This window comes from Odontomachus brunneus, unplaced genomic scaffold (genome assembly GCF_010583005.1).
Source record: "Odontomachus brunneus isolate Ranch 3 - 2012 unplaced genomic scaffold, Obru_v1 Obru_scaffold_046, whole genome shotgun sequence".
Lineage (NCBI taxonomy): Eukaryota > Metazoa > Arthropoda > Insecta > Hymenoptera > Formicidae > Odontomachus > Odontomachus brunneus.
Window position 1 is genome coordinate 931,324 of NW_022639496.1, and position 7,294 is coordinate 938,617.

The 7,294-nt window shown below is 41.7% G+C and overlaps 1 protein-coding gene across 1 annotated transcript in view; it reads left to right on the forward strand.

Annotated features, from left to right (window-relative positions):
* Positions 1-369: 369 nt before the first annotated feature.
* LOC116844759 (protein Tob1) overlaps positions 370-7,294 on the forward strand; it is a 243,518-nt gene continuing 236,593 nt past the window's right edge. The window contains exon 1 of the transcript XR_004378130.1: positions 370-829. The gene's annotated coding sequence lies outside the window, so the exon portion shown is untranslated. The remainder of the gene's footprint in view (positions 830-7,294) is intronic.

The window sequence follows — 7,294 nt, forward strand, 5'->3', positions numbered from 1 at the left end:
CTCTCTCTCTCTCTCTCCTTGCCGACAGGACTCGCGCCCCACCGCGCGACGACGCCCCTTCGCCTCTCGCACCCCTCCACGCAAAGCAACACACATCCAGGATGACTCGAATTACGTCACAACGTCGAGAGCGTGCGACCTGCGCTCTCCTCCCGCCGCCTCTCTCGCTTCCTCTCGCCGACACTCTGCCCCTCCGCCCCCGGAGAGGTACCTATCGTTTTACCTCCACGGACCCAACTCCCCCGCAAGCAACCCCCCGGCCACCCCGCCGCCCCGCGCTGGGCACCCACGAGCGGGACCGTATACACACGATATGTGGCGCGCTATATATCTATTCCGCTATAGCGGCCAGCACTCGACAAGACCGAGGGGAAGCCGCCAGTCTCCGCTGGTACACCGAGCTGCGTGTTACTCTTCCTCGTTCACCACGTTCGCGCTTTCGTTGCAGGCTTAGAGGGAGAAAGAGAGAGAGAGAGAGAGAGAGAGAGAGAGAGAGAGAGGAGAAAGACAGAAAGAGAGAGAGAGAGGGGGAAAGAGAGATATAGAATAATAACCGGCAAGAGAACGAAAGAGGAGGGAGGAGAGAACTCGGAAGAAAAAGCAAAAGCTCCGCTTTCGCACAGTCTCGTCCGCGTAACACCGTTCGGCGGCATTGGCTCTCGCGCGCACGCGGTTCGTATACACGCGTGTAACACACGGCAGATCTCTAGGATACGGTAGAGGAAGTGCGCGTGGAGGAACGTCGGGCCGCAGGGACGGATTTACAGGGACGTGTGTGTGCTCGGTGACGACAGGCTCGTTTGGCCACTTCGAGGAGTAACACGTACAGGTGTGTATGCATCGTTTCGCGAGAGCGCACGTGTACCCAGCGAGCAACGTGTACACGCTCGCCGTGTCAGTGTATATGTCGCATGCGTGTATATGTGTGCGTGGGTGTGCATGCCTGTGTGAGTACGTGCCTCTCTGTGTGTGTGTGTGTGTGTGTGTGTCGTATATACGTGGGAAAGAGGGAAGGGAAGGAGGAGGACGAGGAGGAGTGGTGAGGAGTGCGAGAAGGGGCGGGAATGGAAAAGTGTCGAGGTAAACCTCGCGGAAATAAGCGCCGTTCTCCCGACCGAGCTCTTACGACTCTCTAATGGTCCTTTTAATCGCACGCGTATCGGGTGTCGCGCACCCGCTGACTCGCACGACGTCCGTCGCGCCGATCGATGGCGTCGTCGCATGAGAATGTCGTTGTTGTTTTAAGGAGTTTGATCGGTCACATGAGCCGTCTCTCGCGCTGCTCCGCGACCGTGCTCCGAGAGTGTTCACCTGTCCACCGGTGCAGTGAAGAGGCGAGTCTCAACGACTGTGTCGCTCGAAAACAACAATTTCGTCGGCAAATCCCATGCCCTGTTATCGAACACGGACTGTGAACGTCACGGGTCGAGTCGCATTGCGGCCTTGATCATTCAGTTCAAACTTATCCGTGCTTGCTACGTTGATGGGAGTTCGACGTTAAGCTACGCGATCGATCTCTCTCGAATCAACCGGTTGGCATTTGCCCGGCTAATTTTACCGCACACGGCAAGATATTGTTCGCGCTTGCCGATGAATTTCCGACTCAGTCGGCTATCACACTCTGCGATTAATCAGACACACTCTGACCACTCTGCTAAGAATCAGAAATAACGAAATTTCTCTTTGGGAATGTAAACGCCACTCTAATTCGCCTCGGCGGGGGTCGACTGTGTTGCACGAGGCGTGACCCTTACGTGGCCCGAGTGGCACAGATTCTCTAAGACTCTCGTCGTCTCAAAGGGTTCACGGTAATCGCGTTAGACCGCGACAGGTGCTGCCAGAGGGATACTTCTGAGATATGCGTGATTGTCGTCCAGAGTGTTAACTCGATAACGCCGCGTCCCGCGATTGTCGCCGGGCCTAACCGTGGAGTGAGTGTGCCTCTTTAAAGACGTGAGTAACACGCTTCCGCGCATTTCAACCTTGCTGCTCTGAATCCGCCATCGCGACACTTACGCGACGGAATTAAAGCTCCAGCTCCGAAGCGGAGCGATTTCTCCGCGGTGTCTTTGTGAGTTCCATGAAAAATTCTTACATCTCGCGAGGATATGTCGGTCAATCACGACACCTGGAAACATGCCTATGAAACTTCTCGTGTACAGTGCGGCGTAAACGATGAAAACAGCGATCGACAAACTGGTCTCTCGTGAAAAGGAAGTAGCTGCGGGACCGAAGCTCTTCGTGCGCCACTCCGTTTCCGGCCAGACTTCAGGAATTAATCTTGGAAATTAATCTTTAGAGGTCGACTTCGGACATTTACGCCCGCGTGTGATTCCCCTATTCGTTGACAGGCGCGCGTGGGTGGCCGTCGTATGAAACGACCTGTGCCGGTCCGTCGTATTATTTAACCGACAGCGCATCCGACACTCCTTACATCGCGAAGCCGTAATCAATTTTCCCGGGCGCTCTGCCCTTTCGCTTCCGTTTACTTTGACTTCGCTCGAGTACGTCCTGTGTAAAGCTCGCGCCGTGCAACTCGTGCGCGGGCGAGCGAGCGAGCGAGCGTGCCTTACCCTTTCGCGCATTAAACGCCTCGTAAATATTGACTCGCGGACGAGTAGAGGAGGCGCGAGGATCGGATCGTCATTTGTGCTTTACGAGTGCACGCCCGTCGACAGTTGTAATTTGCTCGGCCGTCCGTAGCTCGTCATATTCGTATTGCGTAGTACGCGGCGCGCTCTCTTCACCGCGCTCGTACAGTCGCTCGCATAAAGATTGCGACGCTCTTTTTAGCCAAGTTCGTACAATACGGTCCGAAATGAATGATTGTCACGACGTGAGGCAAACGGGAACCCTCTGCGATTGTTTCAAATCGCATTTGTGAGGCAAATGTATCGCGTTGAATTGATCATTAAATTCACATCGTGCAATTAACACAAATTTTTGGTTATGTTCCACTCAAAGTTGCACATCTAAATTTTCATACTACATTTTACATGACATATTGTCATTACGAAATTTCATCGTTCTATTTCGTTCCGTCTATGGGATGAACTTTGGTGCCACGTGAACTGCTCACAAGGGACTCAACTTTTACAAACTTTTACAAACTGATTAGTTACGGGCAAATTTGTCTATCTGAGTCCAAATAGACTTTCATGATTATCACGACATGAGACGATAGATGATAGTTTACAGTTGTTTTAATCATATTTATGAGAGAGATAAATATATTGTGTTGAATTAATTTGCACCATACAATATACATTTTTTGTTATATTGATCAGCGACAAATTTATTAAAAATTACACTCAGATTTTTATGTTACTTTTCACATGACTTACAATTTATAGAAGTTTGTGCTTTAACGCAAGTTAAACTACTTTTTATATGTATCTCGGGCACGCCAAATGTTTTTAAATCTTGATCGATTCCGTTATTAAAGAACTTTCAAAATTGACCAAAATATTTAGTATATCGAAGAGTGCTAGCTTTGAATACATAAATATGTATAAAGCATTGATTTTGATGTTATTTTTTAATTTTTAATTATTGCGACATTTTAATACAGCTATTTTAATACAGCTATTACAGGAATTGTTGGTACTTGATGTTACTTTTTGAGATCATTTTTTCTGAAAAAAATCCAACTTATATTTTATTTTGGTATACAAATATCCAACTATATTTTATTTTGTTTTTATCTTATTTGGTTGAAGTAATAAAGCGAAACGTAATTAATAAAATGAAATATTAATAATTTATTATAGCCACATATTTGGTGTAAACTTTGCACATATTATTTTTTTGTGTGAAAATACAAATTGAATAATAGAATAAAATATTTTGAAACTTTATCAATAACTGTTCTATTCTTTCATTATTATTTGTCTGAATTTAAATTTTATATTCTTCAATGATTAAGATATTCAGAATCTTTTAGTACAGTCTTTTGATCGTAACTTTTTTCACTGAGATTATTCTGTGAATAACAATTTTTATCAGAATGACAATTTTTTAGTACAATTATTACATTTCACGTGACATATTGTTTTGGGTAAATTTTCATAATTCTTTTCGCGTATTTCTTTCGTATCTTTATTTCGTCATTTTATACGATAAATGTGAGCGCTATATGAGCCACTCGGAAGAGACGTAACCTTTACAAGTCGACTACTAAAGTTGCCACCAAATTTACATACATCTGTCTATCTGGAATGATATTTACACTTCTGCTCATAAATTACTTTCGTACCTCCCGTATTTAAAAGTTTGACAGATCTCAGACCTCTCAATGTCTAAACATCCACAGTCTCGTCAAGTCCACGTGTTCCTAAACTTGTTCCACAAAGATGTATCGCAACATCTTTATGCAAACGACTGTACAGGCCGAAGTCACGATCGGCGATACTTTTCGACGGAGATTACGAGTGAAATACTGCGTGCATTCATTACATAAGACTCGTGTATGTGGCGTTACATCCTCTTGCGCTCGACGCGGTAGCCGCCGAGGAGGCCGCGTTTCCCTTCTTTTGAAATGCGGAAGGGTTTGCGAAAGGACTCGAATGTTAAATCCGGCCGTTTTATTGTGGTGTTCTTCCTCATAATTCCGCGCTGAGAGTAAGACCTGCAATTTTATGCGGCCATTTTACGCGCGCCGGGAGGATAATCACACGTCGCGTAATGTCACACTCAGAAAAAAATATTTATTAGGTGGATTCCATTAACATATTTATTTAAATTAAAACTCTCTTCATTTAAACCCAGCATTGTTTACTTAAGCCTCGATTTACCTAAACTCGCAAACAATACTCGGTTTAAATGAAATTAATTTTGATCTAGTAAATAACGTGATATACTAACCTGATAAATGTTTGTTAATTTTTTAATATTCTTTTTCTCAGTGTAATATTTCACGGCACGTGATTGTCCTCCCGGCGCGCGTAAAATGACCGCATGAAATTACCGCAATCTTACTCTTAGCGCGGAATTATGAGGAGGAGTGCCACGATAAAACAGCCGGATTTAACATCTAACAAAAAAAAATACTAGGCTACTCAAAAATTTTAAAAATTTTGAAACTTTGTGTGTAAGTGGAGTAGTTCATCCGTAACACAAAACTATTTTTTGTTTGTGCAAAATTACAGTTTTATGGGATGAAACACCCCTTTGAAAAAATTGTTTTTTTTTTTCTTTTAAAGCGAATATCATCGACACTATAAGAGATAGAAAAAATTTTCCAAAATGAAAATTGAATTATTTCAAGAGTACTTTAGAACTATAATAAAAATTTTTTTTAAACAGGGGTGGGGTTAGGAGTATACAATAAATAAACAATTTAAAACAATTTTTTTATTATAATTATAAAGTACTCTTGAAATCAATTTTCACTAGGAAAAATTGTTCTATCTCTTCTTGAAGCGAATATTGTCTAATTTCGACAATATTCGCTTCAAAAGAAAAAAAACGATTTTTTCAAAGAGATATTTTACCCTCTAAAACTAATTCTGCATGAACAAAAAATAGTTTTGTGTTATGGATGAACTACTCTACTTGCACACAAAGCTTCAGAATTTTTTGAATTTTTGAGTTGCCTAGTGTTTCTTGTAAATAACCTATCTAAGTAAATATGTTAATGATGCCTGCCTAATAAATATTTAATTTTTAGATATTTTGTTCCCAGCGTACAAATTCGATTTTTCTCCTCGGTTTTCACTTCTCCGCTTCTTTCGGCGCGGCGTTACTCCCATGGACGTAGTATACATGGACCCCGCATACGACCAGAAAAGTGAAACCAACATGTAGAAAAAGACCATAGACATAATATACATAGACTCCACATACAGTCAGAAAAGAGAATATGTACAGCCCTTCTGTTATCTGTCTCTTTCTGCATAGACAAAGTGTGCAATAAGATTTAAGTAAGACTTTTACTTGCCAGTCTAGTCGGGATGTTGCGCTCTATAATATTATGGAAACGAGAAATGGATGCACGCGTGACAAAAAAGTAACAAAATAGGAAGAAAACTATAGCCCCTCTATTCTCGCTCTCTTTCTAGATGTTGGCTTCATTCTATCAGACGACAAAACATAGGACATTCGGAGTCCATAGGTTTGTTCGAGTTGCTTGTACTTTTACACCTAATGCCCGTGGCACACTAGTGCACTCCAAATAACACAAACTTTCAAAAATACATTCCGAAGACGTTTTTAGGACAGAGGGACGTCATCAGAATATTCTTAGGACGTCCTTTGAAAGTGTGAATTGTCTGAAAATAGCTAATATCCGATAAGTTTATTCACATTAATTGAACTTTTTACACTTTCATACTTAGTGCACATTAATTCTTTAGAGGTTCTAAAAATGGCGTCATGTTTTCCGTTCGTGTTACGAGTATAAATGCAATTCTGATTCACTTTTTACTCTTGCTTGGGATCAAGTGTAAAAAGTGTATTAAAATTTCAATTACACTCGTAACACGAACGGAATTCATGACGTCATTTTTAGAACCTCTAAAGAATTAATGTACACTAAGTGTGAAAAGTTCAATTAATGCAAATAAATTTATTGGATATTAGCTATTTTCAGACAGCTCACATCTTCAAAGGACGTCCTAAAAATATTCTGACATCCCTCCGTCCTAAAAGCATCTTTAGAACGTATTTTGGAAAATTTATATTGTATGAGATGCACTAGTGTACAACGGGCATTAGGTGTAAAAGTGTGAATAGTACAAGCAACTCGAACAAACCTCATGTATACTATGTCCATGGCAGGGTTGCCGTTGTTGGTGATTTTTCACCATTTTGTAGATTTGTAAGGTCTTTTGGTGATTTGGTGAATAACTTTCTTTATTTGGTGATAAAAATGGTTGTGTTTCGAAATTCACTGCCAGTGCAGAAATTTTATAGCATACGTAACATGAACTATAGTACTGGCAGTGAATTTCAGGACGCAGTCATCATATGGCGAATTCGATTGAATGCATCAGTGCGCACTGAGTACACACTAAGGCTTGTTCACAGTCACTTTCTTATTCTTAAGGTCGTTTTAAATACATCTTCAAAAATCTTCTTAGCCAATAAAACAATTCGTATGGATGCTGTATAAATAATTTTGCTGACTGAATATTTGAGGATGTACTTAAAATGATTTTTAAGTATTGAATATAAGAACGAATTATAAACAAGTTTAGCGTACATTCATTACGCACTAATGCATTCAATCGAATTTGCCATTAGTAACAATTTACAATACGCTAAAACTAATTACAAAATAAGTTCCCCCCCCCCC